We start from the raw sequence: 23841 nt of genomic DNA, 5'->3' as shown, positions 1-23841 counted from the left end.
TGAGCTTGTGTTACCCACAAAACAGGGAGAGAAAAGTGCAAACAGAAGCTACTGCCTTGTTGCTTTCATCAGGATTTTGCCAAATTGGCAGTTTAAAAGACTCATAAAAAGTAGAAGTTAGTTTTTAAATTATGGCTCCTGACTTATTCAGTTCCCAAGGCAAGGCAAAAGTGAAAGCTGGCAGGGAGGTAGGAACTATTAGAATTATTATAATGACTGAGCAAGACATATCTTTTGCTGCTGTATTGCTGAAGGTACTTTGCTTTGGAAATCTCATCATCCATGTTGCTGATTTTAAAAGTTATAGCTGCCTTTTCAAAAGGGAGGGGAAAAATGCATTTTCATTTTCGTTAGTTTTAATGTCACTCCTTCGGAAGTTTATTCCCGGGCAGCACTTCTAATGATGCCCTGAAATTTCTGATTTATCACCTAATGAAAATCAACATTTTCCAAGCTAGTCTGTGATTGATCAGGAAGTTGAGAATTTGCCGCAGGAGGGATACACCACTGAGATTTGCACTAAAATGAAAATCTTAATGTTTAGCTCCTTCTTCCACCTATAAGACAACCCTGCCCACAAATCATCCTGAATCTCTTTCCACTAGGGAAAAGAGCCAGTTCCTTTCTTGCTTTCTTGAATGCCATGACAATTTCTCTCCTTTTGCTGAATTAATGATCCTTTTGAAGAAAGATGAAATAAATTGAGGTTATTTAATTGGGGGAAGATCAGAGGTGATTGAGTAATGATCTTCAAGTGTTTATCAATGGTTCTGAAAGGTGTTAGCTCTTTTTCTGCAGAAAATCACTCAGCATTCCTTAAATACAATGAAAGAAACGTCCTCTGCCTATGGACAGTTCGAGGAAGTTTTGGCCCATGTCACAATTCCTAGTAGACTGAAAGAAAACAAAACGGTGTCTTGAAGAGTAGAGGTTAAGTTGAACTGCGACTGGGAAATGCAGACCCGAGACTCTGTTTTGAAGGGTATGTATAAGACATTATCTGTACAGAAAATTGAACCCTCCTGTTTTCTGCACGAGCTGATGGAAATTATGAGGATTGAGTTGCAAGGGGGCTGTAAATGTTCTGGGGTGGACGGAGAGAAGCTCAAGTCAGTGAAGCATGGGGTGTGAACTCCCACGTCTGCCTCCGGGTGAAGGCAGGAATGAACCAAGGCTGCACAGAGAGTGCAGGTTAGACAGCTAGCAGTTCTCACCATAACCGGAGCCTCCACGCCGAGGTGAACAGGCCGCTGAGTTAACATCATCAAATATCTTTACGAAGAAGTCCAGCAATAAACTAACACCTGTGTGCCCTGTGTGGTATAGATGTGTTCGTTCATTCATTCAGTGTGAGCATTTGTGTTGTGCCAACTACTAGGATAGAAACACAGGAAACAAAGATGAAAGATAACAAATTTGTAGGTGAGACAGATGAATAAAGATGTACATTGTAATGTAATGTGCCAGGTTCCAAGAGAGAGGCAAGCCTGGGGTGGTGGGAGCTTGAACCAGCTGGGGGAGTGTGGGACAGGGGAGGGGAGAATTTCTTAGAAGATGAGTAGGTATGGTGGGTAATTATACTAATCATTATCATGATGATGATGGCAAATAGAAAATACTTACAATGCCAGCTACGGTTGTAAAAGCTGAAGATGATTTTATCTTATGAACTCCTTCCTCACCAAAACTTTTTCAGGTGGGTGCCTTTATTTTAGTTTGGGGAGGGGGTCATTACAGAGCTTTGCCCACCTGGGGCCATGGCAGTGACAGGCACTAAGAGGAAATCTCAGTGAGCCTGGACCCAGCACTGTGGGATTGAGAGGATCTTCTTGACCAAAAGGGGGAAGAGAGATGGAACAAAATAAGGTTCCAGGGGCTGAGAGATCTCAAATGGAGTTGAGAGGTCACTCTGGAGGGTAATCCTATGCACCATATAGATATCACCTTTTAGTCTTTAGTGTGTTGGAATAGCTAGAGGGAAATACCTGAAGCTGTCCAACTGTACCCAGTGACCTTGATTCTTGAAGATGATAGTATAACTATGAAGACTGCGTAGTGTGACTGTGTGATTGTGAAAACCTTGTGGCTCACACTCCCTTTATCCAGCATATGGACAGATGAGTGGAAAAATGGGGACAAAAATTTCATCTAACAAAAATTAGATGAATAATAGGGGTGGGATGGAGGGGATGGAAAGACTTAGGGGTTCTTTTTTGCTTTTATTTTTATTTTGGAGTAAGGAAAAGTTTCAAAAATTTATTCTGGTGATGAATGCACAACGGAATGATGGTGCTGTGAATAATTGATTGTACACTGTGGATGACTGTAGGGTGTGTGAATATATCTCAATTAAACTGTATTTAAAAAAGTAAATGAACAATGGGGGGAGAAAGGGAATGGAATGTTTTGGATGTTCTTTTTTATTTTTATTTTTATTTTATTTTTTGGAATAACGAAAATGTTCAAAGTTCGTGGTGATGAATGCACAACTGTATGATGATACTGTGAACAAGTGATTGTACACTTTGAATGACTGTATGTTACATGATTACATCCCAATAAAATTGCATTAAGGAAAAAAAAGGGACTCTCAGGCCAGTCCAGATCTTGAAGGACCCCGGTGCGTGGAGCTGACCCGGTGCGCAGCGGCGCCCCCGACAGGTGAGGACGGCGGTGGTTTCGTGGTTTTGAAGCAGGTGAGTAGCAAGGTAAGGGTCGCTCTTCAGGGAGATCAGATCACTGGAGGCTGCGCAGCGGACGCCTCGGAGGGGACCCGGGGCAGGGACGCCGCGTCGTTGCAGCTCGTGCGCCCAAAGCCCGGGCAGAGGGGCCTCCTTCCTGCGGGGCCGCCGAGGCCCGGAGCGGAGACCTCGGGATGCAGCAGGCACCGGGCAGGATGTGAGCGCAGCTTCCCAGGCTTTCCACCGCGCCCTAGAAACCCAAGGTGACCTTTTGTCCTCCCAGCTCTGTGATTTTTTTTTTTTTTTTTTTGTCTAAATCTTTCCATCCGGCCCCGCAGGCGACAACTGGGTCTCTTTCAGGGTCACGGAGGGGAGAAAACCTTTCCTCGGAACTGTTCCCTTTACGTTCCGCTTCAGTGGGCATCTGCGGGCCGTGAAGGGGGACCCGGGGCTCCCGGCTGGCGCGGGTTAGCCGGTGGCTCTGACGGCGAACGGGGGCTGCTGCTGGGGTCCCCAGAGAACCTTCTGGTATCTCGGAGGTAGAGAGCAGACAGGCGCACTCGCCTCCGTCGCATTCCCTCTTTTGCTTTCTGCAACCCCGGATTCTCACGGTGTGGAACTGTCCGGCCTGCAGACATTAACTGATCTGCCTTTATTGAAATACACGTTTTCAACATTTAGTTGCTGCAGGAAAGTTTTGCTGAAAATTAGTTGCAATTGGAACCTATATGAGAAATTTGAACAATCTTCCTTGACCTTGGAAAATAATTGCACTTTTCTTGACCAGGGACCCAGAGTAGGAAACTTCATCCGAAATGATAATTATCTTGGAAAGTTAAGGAGTCAGTGATGACTGAAGAAAAAGCACCCTGATTATAACTTGCTAACAAGTAGATGTTGGGCAGTGATAAAGGAGGACCCTGTGCCCAGGAGAAAGTCTGCCACTCAGCGGGTTGGAGGTCCTCCCTTCCCAGGGAAAAGAGGGGCCCCAGGCACTGAGGGGCCCCTTTGGGGGATCAGCCCAGTGGCTGTTGATCCTGTTTCTGTCTGTGCCTTTGAGGAAGGCCCTGGGGCAAGGACAATGCTGGTGTTTCCTCCTCCCCTTTCCTTTGATTAATTATGAGGTTCCTCCCACACACCTTCTTTGGATAAGCCTGGATTGCTTCAGGCCAGCAGTGTTCAGCTTATGCAGAGGTCCAGTCCCCTTCCTAATTGTGACTTCCTGCTCCCTAGGGCAACTTCCCGCAGATGCACACACATCCGCTCTGTTCCCCATCCAGCGATAAGCCTTTGACGAGTAAATCTGACTTGTTCTTAGGTAAAAGAGGAAAAGGGTGGTGAGTGGTATTTAATGTGAAGGAAAGTTTCCAGCTTCAGAAGTGAAGGTTTTTTGTTTTATTTTTTCAATTTTCCAATAGTTGGAGGGAATTTGTAGACGGAATGGTTTGCATGAGAGCCACAAAAGAATGAATGAGCTTTTGGTACAAACTGTCTTCTTGAATTTTTCTTTCTCTCGTTTTTCCCAGAAATAAAGTAATAAAGGAGACTTTTGGTCAAAATAAGTGCACAAATCCCTATAGCTGTGAACATTTACAAAGTTGTATTTTAACAGCAGAAATGAGAGTAGCTTAGGATAGTAACAAAAAGCCATATTTTTCTATACTACCTTTCAAATGAATATTTAAGAATAACTAAACTGGCATTATTGCAAAATTTGTTAATAGAGAAATGTATATTTTACCTATTCCCTATTAATCATGAAAAAACTAATTAAAATGAAACTTGCAAAAAAATTTACTTTGTGACTCAGTGCACACAGGACTTTTTAATTTGTAATGAAAAAAAAGTGGGATAGGATAGGAAAGTATGTTGGACAAGTTGCTTTTTTCCACAGAATAAGTGTGGTGATTTAAGAATAATAGGATTGTAAATGTAGATAGGATTTGAGAAACATAAGTTGGTTTATCAGACTTTATAGTAATCCTACTAACCCAGGCATTACTTTTACTAAATATCTTCATAGCTAACAATTATTTGGCATATTAATATTTAAAAGATTGCATTAGATGCTTTCTACATTTTATTTTTTCAAATTGTCATAATACTCCTAGGAAATAGGTATCAGTATTCCCATTATACAGATGAGAAAACTGAGGCTCAGAACACTTAATTTACATGCACAAGGAGCCCCAACTAAATAGTGGCAGACTTCCTGACCCCTTTACTTGAAGCAGTGTTACATGGTGTCTGACAGCACACGGTTTGAAGTCAGGGTCCCAAGTTCAAATCCTGATTCTGCTACCTACGTATGCAAATGTGGCAAAGGTAAATGACCTCTCTGAGCCTCAGTTTCCTTATTGCTGTGATGATTAAATGGATGATACATGTGAAGGGGTTAGCCGGATGCTCAGAACATGGAAAGCTCTCCATGGGTGGTAGTTTGTATCATCAGCTTTGCCTGCGTTGTCAGCACCGTTTGAGGTGCTCCTGTTGTGTTCTCCTTTCAGAACTGCACCTGGTAAAATAACATTTTCATGCGATAATGAAGAAGTCAAAATTTATGCAGAAAAATCCACGAGGAGCCAAAGGTCAAAATTTTCGGCAGAGACAGTCTCAGTAACGGTGCCGAGCCACACTGGAGCCGGAGGGTAAAGGAAAAACCAGTGATGCTGATCCTGTCTTTATTTAAAAATTGCTCATTATGGATTTTTGCTTTAATTTTGATTTTTAAAGCAATTCCATTAACATATTGTTTACCTTGATCCCCGAGTTCTTTGACCCCTTAATTTTTCCCTTAAGGTCTCACACACCTCAAATCTTCCCCCTTGTCACCATTAGCTATCAGTATCACATTAGGCAGATTTGTTGATGGAAGTAAAGAAATAGACTTACTCAGGAAAACCAATCCCTCCGTAGCCTGGTCTCAATCCACCTTTCCTACGTCCTCCAAACAAACTGAAAACTGTTCAGGGTTCCCCAACCAGCCAGGCTCTTTCCTGCCTCCTTCTCTGTTCCCTCTGCCTGGACTCCTTTTCATGCTTCTCTGGCAAGATCTCCTTCATCCTTTCAAGAAGTCCTGCTCAAATGCACCCTTCAATAGTTATCCTTTTCAACAGCCCCTCCTCAGAAGTTACCCTATGCTCCCATAGCACCCTTGCTCCCCTCTTCCCCAGCCTCGATCACCCTGCCATGCACAGTTCCCCACATCTGTGTGTGTCTTGCTCACCAGAGGGTGAGCTCTTCAAGGTCAAGAACCGTGGCTTATTTACTGATGTCTTGCGTGGTTTTCCTAAAAGGTGGTCAGTGGGCATCTGTCGAATGATGAACACTGAATCATGGGGTGCTAAAATGGCTTGGCTGAGTATTAATACACCGTGAGTTTGAAAAAAGTAACTCTGCCCTGTGGGTGTCCTTTCCTCGGTCCCTGTTTACCCGGGGAAGGGGCAGGACCAATGACCAGCGGTCTCTGATTGGACGTCCCTGGGGTGAGTCCGGGGCAGGGTGAGAAGAGTGGTTACACCAGAGAGTGTGGGAAAGTCTGACCAGGTGGGGATGTCATAACTGCAAGTCATGTGGCTGGAGGGGGAGGGTTTGGGAAGGGGTTAGAGCAGGTGTTCAACCTCAGAACTCATTCAACAAATATTTGTCGGCCACCTATGGGATTAGATTGAATAATCGATAAATGCACTGTGCTCTGTCAAACAACAGGGGAAATTGGGTAGGAGGGAGGGAGGTGTCAGGAAAGGCTGGGGACACAGAGGTAATGGGGCATCTAGAGGGGTGAGGGGGAATCTTGAGACAGTGGGTGCCTGAGATGGAGAAGACAGAAAGAAGAAAAGCCACAGTCAGATGACATTTTTCCAAAAAGGTAGATCTTCACAGTGATCTGTACACATATTTTTCCTTTAATTTCAGGTGAAAGAAATGAGGAAGTTAAATGCTTGTGGAAGAGCTATCATTCCAGCCAAAGTAACTTAATATTTTTAGTTTTACTGCTCTGGGATATTTAAGGAAGATAAATAGGTTTTGTAATGAGACTACAGTGCACAGATTGTTTGGCTAAGTATGAGCTGGACTTCTGGAGGAGTGGTGAGTGATGATTTAGGAAGGTCATAAAATGGAAAAAGCACAAAACAAAAACGCTGGTGAATTAGAATCCAAGAAATGATTTGGGCCTGAATAAAGTTGTCTTTGTTATCTATTAGTGTGTAACAAAGTATGCTCCAAACGGAATGGCCTAAAACAACAGCCATTTTATTGGGCACGGGTCTGTGGGTTTGGGGAAGCTCATTTGGGGCTGGAGACCCCAGATGCCCTCAGGAGCCTTGGAACTGGCCGCTGGCTGGGGCCCCTCAGCTCTCCTCCGCGCAGCCTCCCTCTCCGTGCAGCCTCCCGGCTTTCAGGACTCTACACTGAGTTTCTTTGCTCGACACCTGCCTTCCAAGCGGGTGAAGACGGAGACTGCTGGAAGCCACCCGGCGTCACTACTGCCTAAGGCCGGCGGTCAGAGCAAGTCCCAGGCCAGCCAGATTCCCGGGGGGCTATGGATTCCTCCTCCTGATGAGAGGAGTGGAGAGCCAGACGCCCTCAGGATGGGAGGTTGGGGTGGCCGTCTTTGGAAACGGGGCGATCAGCAGAGCTAAGGATTTGGGATCAAAATGGGAAAGTCTGAGATGATGAAAAATGTTAAGTTTTTTTCTTTGGGATCAAAGTAATAGTTTTAGTGTACTGTGGAATCACATAGGGTCATGGACTCAGAGTAATCTTGTCCCCGGCACACTCCTTACGCACACACACAAACACACACACATATTTAGTTAGGAGTCACCATTTCCAAACAACTTCTCTTTATGGGAATAATACTACCTCGATGTTTGGGAAAAATAACAGATTGCATGTGGCCGAAGGTCTCTGTGTCACAGGAATGGGGTACGCAGAAATAAGGATAAAAGAGATGGTGCCCCACAGAAGAAACCTAAGAGAGGACTCAAGGAATCCTAAACTCCCTTGGAGTGAAATATGTCCCCAAAAAGTCTCTGCCGTACTGGGAGGCAGCGGCTCTGAAGTCCAAGCAGGACCTAGGTTGGATTCAAAAAAAAAAAAAAAAAATCAGTATCTGGTAAATACGGTGAGGAAATCCTGAACCTTTAAACTCTTGCGCCTTGAGGAAACAGGGACCATGGGTGCCCATTCTCCTTGGGTGTTGGCAAGTTGCCTCGCCTAGTGAAAGTGAGCGTGCGATGGGGCTTGGCTCCTGCTGGCAGAAACTCACACTTTGAAATTCCCACGAAGGGCTGATGTGACATGTCAGCCTGGAGGTGAAGGAATGAAGGAAGGAGCAGGAGCTGGGCGAAGGGGACGGAGCTGCTGATTCATTGAGAACGAGCTGAGGTAACTGCGTTGATGCTGCTGGAGTGGAGGCGCTGGCTGTTCCCCAAGTGTGAGCAGCTTTCCCACCCCCGAGGTGAGGAGCACAGCTCTGGGATGACAGCTGCCAGCAGAGTTACCTGTGGAGTCCTGGAACCTGTTTTAAGTTTGGAAAAAGGCAGGTAATTCTGTGCCTTGTTGTTTCTGTGGCGGCCTCTTAGCTGAGGCAAGGGAAGCAGGGGTAATGGGAGGGGATGACGGAGGGCAGGGCACGCTGGGGGGTTCGGGGCTCTAGCCCAGATGAGGCACAGTTGGCTGAAACCCAACCCTCCACGTGACCCTTGGAGAGGCTGCGGAAGTCTGCCTGACACGGCTTGTGTTTGCCTGGCCTTGTCAGGGGCGCTGTCTAGTGCTGCGGTGGAGCCTATAGGGAAATAAATGTCAGCCCTCAAGCACCTGCTGCTTGCAGAGGCCTGTGGGAAGTGCCTGGGGGAGGAGGGAAAGCTCAGCTCCAGCTGACGTGTTGGTGTTGAAGGCTCTGCCTTGCTGGCCAGACTCTGAGGCTCCTACTTGCCCTGAGGTAGCAGATGACACCCCAAGCCTGGTGGTTCCCCTCCAGGGCTCAGAAGTCTTCTTTGACATGCCTCATGGCCAACATGGACCCTTAGTTCTTTTTAAAAGGGGTTGTTTGCCTGAGAACATAGCCGTGACGTGAAAGAAAGTCAAGTCTTGACTAAAGGAGAAAGGGGGAAAGGGGATGGTTGAGAAAATCAGGTAATGAGGAGATCCTCCCAGAGCCATAGGGTGGAATCTCTGGTGGCTTGGGTTGAGTTGGGGACAGTAGCAGGGGCCTCTATCCCCTACTCCCCAAACTGTCCTGCCGTCAGGAGGAATGATGGCTGGCCATGATCTGAGTGAGGGATGAAAGTGTGGGCATCAGAGTTTGGGCTGAAAGTAGGGGGTAGGCTGCTTCTAATATTTATGAGGTACAAGGCAAGGGTAATGTAGAGGTCCCTGGCCTGCAGTCTTCCCACTTCCTCTTCCTGGGTCTTTCCCAGCATTGTGGAGGAACTTGCAAGTGTGCCCGTGGACACCCCAACCTTCAACTTCCTTCCATCCCTCCCCCGAAGGCCACCCCTGGGTCCTGGCAATGCAGACCAGTGTCGTGATCTCCTTGGGGTGATGCACCCAGGAAAGGGCCTATTAAGGTTCTGGAAGCAGATCAGGCCCTTTGGGCAAGGATTTCTGAGGTCCCCAAGTGTCCAGAACATGGTTTAGAAGTTGGGGCATGGGCTTCCTGAGGGCAGTTCCCTTTGGCACTCAAGACTTTTAGCTTTCTGGGGAAGGGCCCAGCCCGACAAGGCTCAGAGTGGGGCCTTTGAAAGCTGAGGGCCTGGGATGGGGGTCCCTGTTCTAAGGACCTTAGAGCTGAGGGGATGGATGAAGGGAAGACACCAGAAAGGTGGGTGTGTCCTGGTTTTAAGAGCTTGGCCACAGGCTCTTGCACAGGAAGAAGCCACTGCTCAGATCTGGGCTCTAGGACCCCTCTGCTTAGCCTGGACTGCGTGTGAGAATCCCCTGGGGAGCTTGGAAAAATCCCCCTGGCCAGGCTGTGCCCCAGACCAGTGACATCAGCCTCTGGTGGTGGGACACTGTCAGGATTCAATGTGGTGCCAAGTCCATGGCTGTCATTTTAGGAAGCCCAGTTTGGCTGCTCTGGGAGGATGAAGATGGGGTGTGTAGAGGGAATGAGTTAGGAGGCTGTTCTAGTTTGCTAATGCTGCTGGAATGCAAAACACCAGAAATGGACTGGCATTTATAATGGGGGTTTATTTGGTTACACAGTTACAGTCTTAAGGCCGTAAAGTGTCCAAGGTAACACATCAGCAATTGGGTATCTTCACTGGGGATGGCCAATGGCATCCGGAAAACCTCTGTTAGCTGGGAAGGCATGTGGCTGGTGTCTGCTCCAAAGTTCTGAGTTCAAAATGGTTTTCTCCCAGGACGTTCCTCTCTAGGCTGCAGTTCCTCAAAAATGTCACTCTTAGTTGCTCTGGGGGTGTTTGCCCTCTCTTAGCTTCTCCGGAGCAAAAGTCTGTTTTCAACAGCCATCTTCAAACTGTCTCTCATCTGCAGCTCCTCTCTCAGCTTCTGTGCATTCTTCAAAGTGTCCCTCTTGGCTGTAGCAAGCTTGCTCCTTCAGTCTGAGCTTATATAGGGCTCGAGTAAACTAATCAAGGCCCATGCTGAATGGGTGGGGCCACGCCTCCATGGAAATTATCCAATCAGAATTATCACCCACAGTTGGGTGGGGTGCATTTCCATGGAAACAACCTAATCCAAACGTTCCAACTTAATCCCCACTAACATGTCTGTCCCCACAAGATTGCATCAAAGAATATCTGCCAGGGATGCATTTCTGGTTCCGTGATTTCAGAACTGTTTAATTATTTTATTTTATTTTATTTTATTTTTTATTTATTTTATTTATTTCATTTCATTTCATTTCATTTTTATTTTATTTTTATTTATTTTGTTTTTAATTTTATATTTTGAGAACCATTTAATCTTGACCTAAGAGCTTTAGAAATTCTAGGCATTGAAAGACTGAAAAAGACGCTGTTTTCTCCGCACCCCCACAATGCAAATGCCTGCTGGAATGATCTACTCTGTACATGCTGGTTGTTGGCCCCAAATTCATTTCACACGCGGGCAGGAGCATTTTATCCAAACGATCACTTGGATTTCGACGTGGGAAAACAAAACAAAACAAACCTGAGCCCTGGGAGCCAAAACAGCTCTGCCCATGTCAACCTTCACTGAGGGGGGCAGATCTGCCCCTGGGGTCTCCTCTCCAGGACAGACTGCCCGGGAGTTTGTGAGGAATGTGACAGTCATTCTTCTCCACCACGTGCAGGGTCAGGTGAGGGTACTGCAAATAGGAGAGGGAAATATGCATTTTTTCCTTCCAAAAGGGGCTCTTAAAAGTCAAATCAAATTAAATGAAATCATTGTATAGAGGCAGAACACATATAGATCGCAGATGGTGTAGTCCTGACATAAATCTGCCAACCTCAGGGCTTCCCCTTTGATTTCATCGACCCGGGCCAGTTGAATAAAGTTCAAATACACTTATTAGTTCAGCAAGTCTCGTTTGCTGCAGTCTGAGCAAAATTCATTAGCTTAAACCTCTCTCCCCATCCCACACCGCCCCCACATTTTTTTTACTTCTTCTATCTTTCCTTGCAGGACTAATTTATAATGTTCTCTGACACATGAGATAATCTGGCTCTGTGGTCCACATTTAACACCTGAAAATGATCAAAGGCAAGTTCCCGGCGCTCCGAGAATCCGGGCATCAGCATTTCTGCACAGCACAGCCCTGGGAGCACAAAAGCTGCGGGAAGGAGCAGGGGGTCCCCGGTTTTGCTGGGGGCCCCACCCGGCGCTCCCCGGTGTGGGAGGCCTGGCCCAGCCGCAAACACGCCCATCTCCACCAGGCAGGAGCCCCGTGCACAGATGTTGCAAAGTTATGAGATGATTTTCGGGCCTCCATGGGGTGAAAAGGGTGGATTTGTCCGAGAGGGCCATCCCTGTGGCGTTGTTTTTGGTAAGCACAAGCATGATTTCATTTCCATGGCAATTCTGGGAAAAGATCCTGATGGAGCACAGCAGTTGGCCGAATACATATGGAGCCCAGGGACCCAGGAATGAATAGTGAATGGAGAAATGGCTGGAATCTGCCTTCAGCTTTGTCTCCGGGATGACTGATGTTAAGAGACCTAAGAGCTTGCAGCACAGATGGCAGGAGGAGGTAGGGATTCTGCGGGGCTTATTTTTTCTTTTGTCCTATCACTTGCGGGGTTTCCTCCGTGTTTGTATACGTATTTCAGTTGCCTAACTGAATTTGCTTCTATTTCTTCACTCCACCAGAGCAAAACTAGCTTTAGGGGCGTTAGATGTGAAACACAATAGCATATGCAGCAATAAACATTTAAATTAAAAATATATATATTGAAATGGAAAATACTCCGTTTGGCGAGGTTTAGAAGTAATTGAGAAGGTAATTAAGAAATCGTGAAAAAGACAGTTAGGAGTTTGAACGACGCATTGAGAATTCGTCTGGAGTTCTCCCCAGCTGAAGGGAATCTGCAAATTCTCACGCTTCATAAGCTCACGGTCGTCCTGCAAGGTTACATGCTTTCAGAGCGCCCGGCAAGCATGTGAAGGGCCACTACTGTAAATCAAAGGACCCTCTGGCATTATCTAGTTTCCTTTCTGGCTTTAAAAGTTAGAACAGATGTCACAAGAGAGGACAAAATGGATTTTACCCACCAAGAGGAGCTTTTCTTTCCATACTTAATAGGAAGCGCCTTGAAATGCTAATGTACACGGTTTGTGTTGCCCGGGTTTGCATAGAGATGGTGGGAAACAGCTCTGATCCCAACAAAACCTTTTGTTATTAATCAAGAAAATCTGGTCTTCTGAAGCAGCAAAGAGCTGGAAATTAGTGTGGCCAGTGGCGATTGCAGAGATCTCTATAGCAATCTCCAGTGAACAAAAATGCAATAAAAGATTCCAACACACGGGTAGGATATGGTGTCTCGGCTATAACATATTTTCACGTGTTCCCCTCCCCTCCCCCCGGTACTCTTTGCTCTCGCCATGCATCCCTATTTAAAGGGGTAAGGGCATTTCTCTTGTAGCTGGTACTCTAAAATCATGTGTTTTCCTTTTCAGCAATTTCCAGAAGCAGGATTGGAAGAACATCCATTAAAAGCATGCTAATGAAGCGGTGCTAAGAAAAGAAAGTTAAGCACCAGAGAATCAAAGTGGAGCATTTTGCTTGGCTAATGGGCTTGATTATGAGATTTTACAGGCCCTTTTATAAACTTGAATTTTATTTTGTGCCGGGGAGCAGGAAATTTCTGTTTGGTTTTAAACATACATGATTACACGACCAAATATTCCTAATTTCAAAGCGTTCGAGTGACAGGAGATTTTTATGTCTAAGAGAGGAAGGGGGTAAAAGCAGCTTCAACAAAGGTAAATAAATGAATGCAACTTTTGAGTCTCTTAGTTTAGAGAAGGGGAAGCGAGGCCCAGAAACGACGCCTGTTAGCTGGAGCTGCCCTCCTGAGCTGCCTTACCCCAGAACTTCTATAGCTCTCTGTCATCTGGCACCTGCTTGTAGAGGGTCTTAAATGTTGTTGCCTCTGGTTTTGTGTTTTCACCTTGTTTCATCTCCTCCACTAGAGCAGGTTTCTCAGCTTTGGCACCGTTGGCTCTTTGAACCAGACGAGTCTTTCCTGTAGGGTGCTGCCCGCTGCATTACAGGACATTTAGCAGCATCCCTGACCCCTTCTCAGGGCACCTACCCAGACATGGCCAAAATTCCCTTGAGGGGGCACTTAGAATGATGGAAACCTTAAAAGTTCCACCCCCAGCTCATGGCCTGGTGTTGGGTACAGAGCTGTTTGGTTGTCACGTGCCGGTGGAGTGATATTATCGAGAATTTGGTCATGAGGGATAAGTTGAGTCCAAACCTCAGACTGGTGAATAGTTTCAGTCTCTTTGCCCATGAAACCAAAGGTTTTGCCTGTTCTCTTTTCTTCTAATCAGGCAGGTTGGAGGAGAAAAAGGAGGAGAAGACTCAAGAAGCCTGAACCAGTCACAGCCTGGAGAACTCCAAGTCTTGGATACTGGCGTGCTGTGCCATATTTTAAGGCTTGTATGTGTCTACCCCCATGGGGAGGTTATGCCCTGATGGTGTAGAAATTTGGGTGCCATTGGGTGCCCACTTTTATCTCTGGCAGTATTTAGAAGTGCAGCCATACTGCACTTTAAATTATGTTCCAGCAGCCTTATGGGATCACCTTGCTTTCTGGAATAACGAGTTACTGAAGAGTTGCCTCTAGATAAGATTATAAGCATTCACCTTATGAAGTATGTATTGAGCATCCACTGTATAGAATTTTCTATTTGAAGTGAACCTGGAGCAGATCTGTTATAAAGAAATTAATTGTATAGTGGACCGTCACCTTCCTCTATATCCAATGTTGGTTTAAAATATGGTATAGCTCTAGAGAAAACACTGAAAATAGGACAAGCGTTTCCTCCCAAGGGTGTCTTGGAAGTACCATAGAAGTGTTGTGATCACTTCATAGATAGTTTATTCACTTTGATAAGAGCTCTATGAGAGAACTGAGATAATAAACAGAGATTCAAGTGCACTCAGACAGTGGCCAAACTGTGTTGCCCTTAAGAATTCTTAGCCATGATAATTGGTATTGACCATATAAGTAGGCCCTGTGACAGATGGGCCACAAGGAGAGATGTTTATCCAGCTGTATGTGCAGAGATGGGGCTCAGTGACTTAGGGAGGCTCCCAGAACACAGGGGGTCCCTTGTTTCACCTATACCTGGATTTACGAATGACTGCTCTGATTTTGTCTGATCTGCTGTGGAGGCTTTGTCGTCACTGACAGTAGAGCCATCAGGAAAAACTCAGAGCTTTCAGGATACCAGAGGTGTGAGAAGGAAAGACATGGAATGGCTAGGAGAGAACTGAATTCCCTGGCTGGGGCAACTGACCTCAGAGTAACTTCTTCTCAACTGTTCATAAGATTTCATCCCACCTTATGATGTGGCTGAAAGTCTACCAGGTAGTTATTCATTTGAGTTCACAAATATTTTCTTTTTAAAAATACAGTTACCTACATAAATTCCTGCATGACCCAGCGATTCCACTCTTAGAATTGAAAGTGGGTGTTCAAACAAAAACGTGTACACGAATGTGCATAGCGGCATTACTCACAATAGCCAAAAGGTAGAAACAGCGAAAATGTCCAACAACTGCTGAATGGATGCACAAAACCTGGCATATCCATAAAACAGAATATTATGCAGCCACGAAAAGGAACAAATTACTGATTCACACTACAACATGGATGAACCTCGAAACATTATGCTGAGGGAAGGAAGGCAGAAACACAAGGCCACCTACTGTATGATTCCATTTATACAAAATATACAGACTAGGCAAATCCATCGAGATAGAGTGTGGATTGGCTGTGGCCATGGGTTGGGGTGAGTGTGGAATGGGGTGGGGGTGGGGTGACTGCTTAATGGGGCTGAGGTTTTACTTGGGGTGATGAAAAAGTTTTGGAATTAGATAGTGGTGATGGTTGCTTAACATGGTGAATATCCTTAAGCCACTGAATTGTACCATTTAAAAGGGTTAAAATAGTAAGTTTTATGTTATGTGTATTTCACCACACACATAAAAATTAATGAAAAAAAAGTGCACATACCTGCCCAGGAGATTATGAGATTGTCTTGGGGTAGCCAGTGCCTTCATTTGATAAATGAGGAAATGGCCAGGCAGGGATGGGATTTGCCGGCTGTCCTACGGGTGGGTAGTGGCCGAGCCAGGCCCGAAACCCAGGCCATTGCTTCTGCACCAGGCTGGCTTTCTGCATGCAACCACCTTCACCCAGGGAATTTGATTCCTACCCTGCATGGAGAATGGAGAACTCCTGGGTGGAGAGGGTGGGGAGGCCTGTCTGGTTCCATCTCCTGGGCACAGGGGGCTGCAGAGTGGGCTTTGGGCTCGGGCACCCAGGGAGAAGGGGCAGAGAGAGATGGCGAGATGGAGGGAAGACAAATGTCACCCCGTTTAACTTTCCCCCCAACCCTAACCTTGTTTGCAGGGTTAAGAGGAAGCCCCTTCTCTCTCTCCCCAATTCCTCTTGTGACTGACCCCGTTATGGGACTTGGCCAGTGCAGTTGTTATTTTTAGTGTGGGAGATCCACAACTCTAGGCACTAAATTGAATTTTGCAGGCTAGCCTGGGACCCCAAGGACAGCTAAAGCATTGCTTCAGAGGGACAAAGATGTGTCACTTCTGAGTCATTTAACTTCCCAGGATTCTTTTGGAGCCCAGCTAGTAGGTGGGCTGGGGCCGGGGGGAGAAAGGGGACATCAGCCACCACCCCTTCCCCTCCCCAGCCTTGTTCTCACTGCCCTTTCCGGACCCCTGGCCAACACGAAAGGGCATTAGCATTTCTCCCCTTTTTACCTACTCCCCTACCCCCCAGAAAATGCTAAAAATGGGTAGTGCCCCAAAGTAACCAATGCCTAGTTCACTTTCAGGCATGAAGACAAAACAGCAGCAAAACAGTCTGTTGGTGTTTGGAAAGCCACAGAATGTTCCCCGAGACCGAGACTTTACGTACCAGGGTGAGCTTGGAGCTGAAGAAAAGGCTCCATTATAGACACCTTAGAAACAGGCAACAAAAGAAAAGCTGCAGTGCAGGGCCCTGCCTCCAGCGCCAGCTCCACGAGGTCGTGTGCTGCGTTCAAAGTCCCGTGGAAGCTGGTGAGGACCACTGTGTTTGGGCAGAAGACAGGAGGCCGTGCTCATCAGAGGCCCAGGATTAAATGACCACCCTCGGTTTTCTAGAGGTTTTAAAGAGCAGCCCCTGGTGCGTCCCCTTCCCCGGGTGACCTTTTCTAGGAATGGCTTCTCTCCAGAGCAACCCACGAGAGAGCAAAGGAGCTTCCTGAGGCTAAGGGAGGGAGAGGGCAGTTTGCAGGCAAAATTACCTGGATGATTGCTGGGGTCTTGAAAAAGTCAATATTGCTAAGAAGTTTCCATGGTTTTGTGGGGGGACAGAGAGGGAAGCAGGATGGAGGGGGACAGTAGGATTTGGAAAAGCTAACTCAGCGAAGAAACTTAGAACTAACTGTGCTTTCTGAACGGCTCTTGAGACTGTATTTGGTCTTTTTTTTTTTTTCCAATTCAGTTTTATTGAGATATATTCACATACCCTACAGTCATCCACAGTGTACAATCAATTTTTCACATATAGTTGTGCATTCATCACCAAAATCAATTTTTTGAATATTTTCATTACTGCAAAAGAAATAAATAAAATAAATAAAATAAATAAAAATAAGAATAAAAGTACAAGTGAAGAACACCCAAAATATCCCATTGCCCTCATCCATCCTATTATTCACTTAATTTTTGTTCACATTTTTCAACTCATCTGTCCATACACTGGACAAAGGGAGTGTGAGCTACAAGCTTTTCACAATTACACAGTCACACCGTATAGGTTACATAGTTATACAATCATCTTTAAGAATCAAGGCTACTGGGTTTCAGTTCAACGGTTTCAGGTATTTTGTTCTAGCTGTTCCAATACACTAAAAACTAAAAAGGGATATCTATATAATGCATAAGAATAACCACCAGAATGACCTCTCGACTCCATTTGAAATCTGTCAGCCACTGAAACTATTTTGTTTCATTTCTCTTCCTCCTTTTGGTCAAGAAGATACTCTCAGTCCCACGATGCCAGGGCCAGACTCATCCCTGGGAGTCAATCCTGCCTTGCCAGGGAGATTTACACCCCTGGGATTCAGGTCACATGTAGAGGGGGGAGGGCAGTGAGATCACCCACTGAATTGACTTAGAGAGAGAGAGAGGCCACATCTGAGCAACAAAGAAGCACACGGGGAGACTCTTAGGCACAATTATAAGTAGGCTTAGCCTCTCCTTTGCAGTAACAAGCTTCATAAGGGCAAGCCCCAAGATTGAGGGCACAGCCTTCTAAATTGGCAGTCCTCAATGCTTGTGAGAATATCAGTAATTCCCCAGGTAGGGGAGTTTAGTATTTCCACATTTTCCCCCAGTCCCTCAGGCGGGCTTTGCAAATACATTTTTATTCTCTGCCCAGATTACTTCGGGATGTTTTGGGGTTTCACACTTACCTGTACAAGCCAACCAGATCTTACTCCCTATTCAAAGTTCCATGTAATTATGGTGTTTGAATAAACTGACCATACAAGTTAAATTATTTAGTGTGCTACAGAAAATACAGATTTTGCACCAAATAAACATCTTTTCCTTTGGTCTCACACAGAAGTTTAAGTTTTGAAACACAGTCAGTATCGTCCTTTACCCTTTAGTCGGATTTGTCTTAGTCCTAACCAGATCTGCTTCATTCATATCTCTAATTGAAGTCTGACCTCTTTTTCAGCTTTTTTTAACGTTGCTGTTTGGGGTAACGCTGACTTTCATAGCTGCGAACTCTAGCTCTGAGTCTCAGGTGTCACACAGATGCTTGAAGTTTCAGAGACCGGTATTTGGTCATTTTTAAAGATTCTAAATTCAGGAATATCAGAACAAAAATTAATTGCTCTAGTTTAAAACAACATTATTGATTTTTTAATTTGCTGATCAAAGGCCATATATATGTATATGTGTGTATATGTATATATTTGTATCTCTATCATATCTCTCTCTCTATTTACCTATCTATCTATGTAATTTTTTTTCCATAACAGTCAGGGAGTCAGGGATAAGCCTGGCAAGAGTGAAAATCATGGCCATCCTCTGAAACTACTCGTTCAATGATCAATTTCCAGAATCACTTCTATACAATATCCCATTCCTGCTGGGGGTAAGGAGCTATCGACAACCCCACTCTTAGGGAGTGCTTAGACATTCTAAGGTGGAAGGCCTTTTTGTGTGTGTGCATTTGGGGGACTTTTGTGTTGAGATAGCTGGTCTCTGAAGAGGGCTTTCTGCTGTTACGAAATCTCCAGGGGTTGGAGGAGTGGTACTATTTCCAGTTTACAGATGACGGAACCAAGCTGCATACAAGTTGCCAAGTCGTTTTCTCTTCTGGGAGAACTCACTTCATCTTGTGCATTGGGTGGCTAGTTTCATTCTATGAAAACATTTCTCTAAAACTGAACTAGAGTCACTCACTCACGCTAAGAAATTCCCTTTTATTTTGTCCTTCCACTTTCACCCACTGAGAAATGATGAGAAAAATGAGAAATAATGAGAAAAACATCAGCAGTAATAGCCAAAAATCCCTGTCACCAACACAACGAAACTAACCCAAACCATGCCCACTCAGAGAAAATATACACTACTATTAAAGTGGACTAGGAACAAACATGAAAAATTATAACACAGGTGATGTTGAATGAATGATAATGAAAGAAAAACGGTAAATAATTATGCTGCAGCATTTCTGGGAAAGTATGTCTAGCACGTCAGTACTTTCTCATTGGCCAAATGTTAACATCTAATTAAGACATTAGATCCTATTTCCTTTCAGTGTTTCATTCTTATAAATTCTTCAAAAAAAATCTCCAATTTTGTATGATGTAAACAGAAGTAATAAAGACTGGCCAATCATGGATCACGGAGACGGAGGAGAGAATTTTAGGAATGCAAGGGAGGGAAATGAAATGGAGATTTCCAGAGATTTTTCACAGCACTGTCATGTTTGAGGAAATGGAGAGTCTGGGCAGCGGAATGCTGGCGGCAGGGGACAGCTCAAAGCCAGCTTTTGGGCACAGAGAAGGCTGGGAGGGGGTGGTGGGACAGTGTGTCAGGGCAGGCGTGAGTGTGGAAAGCAAAGGAAGGACCTGAGTTCCTGAGCCCAGAATTCTCAACTGCCCAGGAGTTTTCAAAGTCTCAAAGTCTCCCATGGCATTTCCAGAACACAATTAGTTTTAATTCACTTTAACGGATGTTTGCTGTCTGGCTTGACTAGAATTCCAGAATACAAAGGAGAAAGGTCTGCAGGTGATTGCAATGTCACCCTGTCCAAAGCAGGGCCTGCTGGGTTAGACCTCAGAACCCTTGGCAAGGGGAAGGGGCCTGGGGGGTAGAGTGAGGTACAGTAGGGCGGGGTGAGGCTTCCTCTGTTCAACTCTGAGGTTAGTTTGTGCTCTCCTCAGGGTCCGCTGAGTAACTGATCCTCAAAGAGCCGCAGGTTCCTGAGCTCTAGCATTCTGAGTGGAGAGAGTTTGACTGAAGTGGCTTTATAGAGCCTTAGACGTCTCTGATAACACTCAGCAAATATCCTCTCATTGACTCATGCTAGCCCTCCACGTACAGAATAAAAAACCCTCTGGCCTGGACTTCTGGATTCGGGTTGAAGAGTCTCTACCACCCACAAGAAGTGTTTGCCTAGTAAGAGCTAACCAGAATTCAGGACTTTCTATCCACCAGGCATCTTCTAAGTGTTTTACAAGTGTCATTTTATATAATCCTCGCAACAGTGTGTTGAGGTAGGTACTATTATTTTATACATGAGGATGTGAAGCTCCAGAGCTAAATGACTTGCCTGTGGTTGATGGTGGGGTTGGGATTCGGAGCTGGGCAACCGACCCTCGGCCTCTGAGCTCTCAATCTTCCCAGCTCTGGAAGAGGGGACACATGTGTTAAGTAATTTTGGGGCTCTAAACACAAATTGTTTAATTGTTTAAGAGTAACTCATAGTTTCAAGAAAATTCCTATTCACTATGAAGTGGTAAAATTTGCCAGTGATTTACTAACTTAAAAAAATATGAAAATGAGAATGGATTCTGGGTTTTGGCTATGATAATATCACTCTCATTCTGTGTTTTCAGAAGAGGGAGTGAAAAAGGGAGGAAGCAGAAGCAGCTGGGGAGCCCAAAGTTATACATCAGAGAATTACGTGGGTCTTGATGGAAAAAGGTTGAGAAATCTGTGCTAGGAAGTGATCCCCAGGTTCTACCTGCTTTATTTCATCACATCTTCAAACCTCCCTAAGACAGGAAGAATTTTCTTAAAGATAAGAAAACCTTGGCTCAGAGAGATGGAGTAATTTGTCTGAGGTCACATGGCTAGTAAGTAGTGAAGCCTGGATTCAAATCCAGATTTTCTAAGCCAAACGTCTGCTTTCTCCAAGCAATCCAAGTGCCCATCAACAAATGAATGGATAAACAAAATGTGGTCTGTACATGCAATGGAAAATCATTTGGCCCTGAAAAAGGAATGGAGTCCTGATGCATGCAACAACACGGACGAACCTTGAAAACATCAAGCTGAGTGAAATAAGCCAGACACAAAGGGACAAATATTGTATGGTCTCACTGATAGGAAATAAGCAGAATAAGAATAGTCATGATGTCAGAAACTAGAATACGTGTTACTGGGGACATGAGAGGTTGGGGAATGGGGAGTTAATGTTAATTGGTTTGGAGTTTCTGTTTGGGGGATGGAAAAGATTTGGTAATGGATGGTGGGGATGGAGGCACAACTTTTTGTATGTAATTGACATCACTGAATTGTATATTTGAAAAGGGAATAAAAGGGAAGTTTTAAGTTTGTATATAAATTAGCACACACACACACAAACCCATAGAACTGTAGAACACAATGTAAACAGTTTGCTACATGAATAGCATAATTATAATAATATTGGTTCACCAGTTGCAACAAAGTTACCACACTAATGCGAAATGTTAATAATGGGGAAAATGGGTGTGAGAGGGGCATACATGGGAACTTTGTACTATCTGCATGATGCTTGTGTAAACCTAAAACGGTTCTAATAAAAAAATTTTTTTTTAAGTCTGCTGCTTCTGCACTGAGTGTCCCCACACTGGGGGAACCACCACAGAGGAGCTATCTCAGACCCTTTGCAAACCAAGGGGCCCCAGAATGAATGAAGGGCCCCAATACAAAATGCCCGATGGGCATCCAGCATTGCACTCTGTGCTTCACGCACCTTATTCATAATCTCTTTCCAGAGATGGAGGTAGTTTTACAAAATGAGATGAAAAATGGCAGGAGCACGGAGCAGTTTCAGTGGGGATGGGAGATGGAATTCATCACGTGAGGACACCATTTTTTCAAAGTAAATCCGGTGACTTTGCCTTGCACCTTATTTGGATACTGCTTCCTGTTTTATTCAACCCCTCATAGTGTGAAATGTTCTAGACATTCACATGCTATTACCCCATTTTTTGGCTGAGGAAACTGAGTCTCATAAAGGTGAGATGAGTTGCCCGCAGTCATCTGTCGGGGAGGTGGCAGGGCCATGGGTTGGCCCCTAAGCTGATGCTCTCTCCAGTCACAGGTGCGAGTGATTTATTTCCCAAAAGGTTGTTGAAGGTCCGTCGGTCACCAGGTATCCATGGAGCTTCCACTGGGGACTTGGATAAGTTTGCATTTGGCTCTGTGGGGAGGGCCAAGACTGATGAGAGGCTGCCCACCTTGAGCCCATCAGCTGGTTGGAGAGTGGGGCTTATACGTGGGGTTCCAATGCTAGCAGAGGAGTTCGAGGCTGGCTAACCTGGTCAGGGAAGACACGATGGAGGAATTGGCATGAAGCAGGCCTCGGAAGAAAGACGAGGAGGATCTCAAGGAGGTGGGGACAAGACGAGAGGGCACTGTGAGGAGGCCATTTGAGGGTCCTCACTGGGGAGTGAGGGGATGAAGCCAGGAGCTACAGCCAGTTGCTGGGAGGTTTCTTGAAAACTAGACAAAGGAACTGAAACTGGGGGCCATAAATCATGGGGAGCCTTGCAAGTGTAAGAGGATGATGAGAGGGTTTAAAACATTTGTGAACATTTAAAGCATTAGATGACGGTGAAGCAGTTGGCCATCCCCTCGCTAAACTTGTGTTCCCAGAAGAAGGAAGACAATCTAGAATTTCCTTTGGAAGGAGGGATGTTTAAGAGTGAGGGAAAGCAGGGCAGAAAAGTAAGTTGGAAACGGTGAGAAGCTGTGAAACAGGGGCTGTTGTCCAGGAAAGGGGGGGTCCCTGAGGAGAAGGAGTGAACGTGGGGTGAGGAGGGAAGGACTAAAGGGAGAAGGGACAGAGGCAGCTGGGAGATAAAACCCAGGCTGCAGCAGGCTGGGGAGGCTAAGCTGGCAAACGAGCTGTTGACATGTAGAGCATCCGGGATTCTCGATGATAAGTAACCGTGGAAAGGAGTGAAATACCATGTTGGCGAGTGACTCAGGACCCGAGCCTGTTGGTCTCTTGTAAGGTGGGTGGCCAAGCTATGCTGGGGGAGATGAAGGGGTCAGTACCCCATGCGGTGCGTGGGGCTGACTGCGCTCGGGAGAGTTAATCGTTAAACCCCGTGTCGCCACCGCAGTGGGGCTGGGGCAGCAGGTGGCCCGCGGGCTGCTCACATTCCTGCCCCCTGTCCCAGGGTGTGTGGCCTACATGGGAACACCACAGGAAACTCTGGACCACGGGCCCTGGACAGGAAGGTATTTTAGTTCCGGAAACTGCGAGGAACAGGAAATTACTGGGCTGATTAGGAAAATCAACTTGGCGTGGCTTGACTTTGGTCAGGAGGAGGGATAGAGGCGAGGGGGCGGGAGCTAGCATTGGATGAGGGCTGAGGGAATTCCATGACGTCGTGAGGTCAGAGTTATTAGCCCCTTTTTACTGATGGAGAAACTGAGGCACAGAGCGGTTAAGTGCTTGGCAGGAGGCTGTGTAACTGGAAGGAGGAGCTGACCCAGGAATCCAGGCACAGGCTGTTGGCACCCAAAGGAGCCCTCGGTTCTGCCTGTGGCCCTGCCCGGGTCTCAGGAAGGGGGGAAGGAAGCAGGAGCCAGGGGTGCCGGCCTCCCCCCCCAGCTGCCAGTGCCTGCTGGGTGGCCCCACATGGCTGTGCTGCTCCTGAAAAAGGAGGTAACAGTGCTTTCTTCCGGCAGGCAGAGGCGGACCTGGTGACACTCGAGGATGCTGTCCAGTCCTAGGATTGTATGATTCTCTCATTTCTAGAATGTCTTTGTGTTCAAACAAGCTGGGCCCTGGGACTGGAAGTCGATCCTGCGGGCCAGTGGGAACCAGCACCCTGGGAGCTCCCCCCACTCACCGCCACCCCCGTCCTCCAGACCCTAACCCAATCCCAGTGCTTTCCTGCTCACCCCACACAGAGCAGGGGCCACGGGGCCGGCCTCTGGCTCCCCTGTCTGAGCAGCTCTACT

At 46.0% G+C, this 23841-nt stretch overlaps 1 long non-coding RNA gene across 3 annotated transcripts; it reads left to right on the top strand.

Annotated features, from left to right (window-relative positions):
• The first annotated feature begins 11403 nt into the window (after positions 1-11403).
• On the top strand, positions 11404-21459 carry LOC119516752. 3 transcript variants are annotated; one of them, XR_005213368.1, is made up of 4 exons: positions 11404-11658; positions 13671-13779; positions 19964-20150; positions 20795-21459. It is a non-coding gene; the product is annotated as an uncharacterized LOC119516752 (long non-coding RNA). The 3 variants fall into 3 exon arrangements; XR_005213367.1 differs by having other exon boundaries at positions 19818-20150; XR_005213366.1 differs by having other exon boundaries at positions 11404-11862; positions 19818-20150.
• The last annotated feature ends 2382 nt before the right edge of the window (positions 21460-23841 follow it).

The sequence above is a fragment of the Choloepus didactylus genome, chromosome 20 (assembly GCF_015220235.1).
Source record: "Choloepus didactylus isolate mChoDid1 chromosome 20, mChoDid1.pri, whole genome shotgun sequence".
Classification (NCBI taxonomy): domain Eukaryota; kingdom Metazoa; phylum Chordata; class Mammalia; order Pilosa; family Megalonychidae; genus Choloepus; species Choloepus didactylus.
Note: the sequence above shows the minus strand (reverse complement) of the source record. Positions and strands in the feature narration are given on the sequence as shown.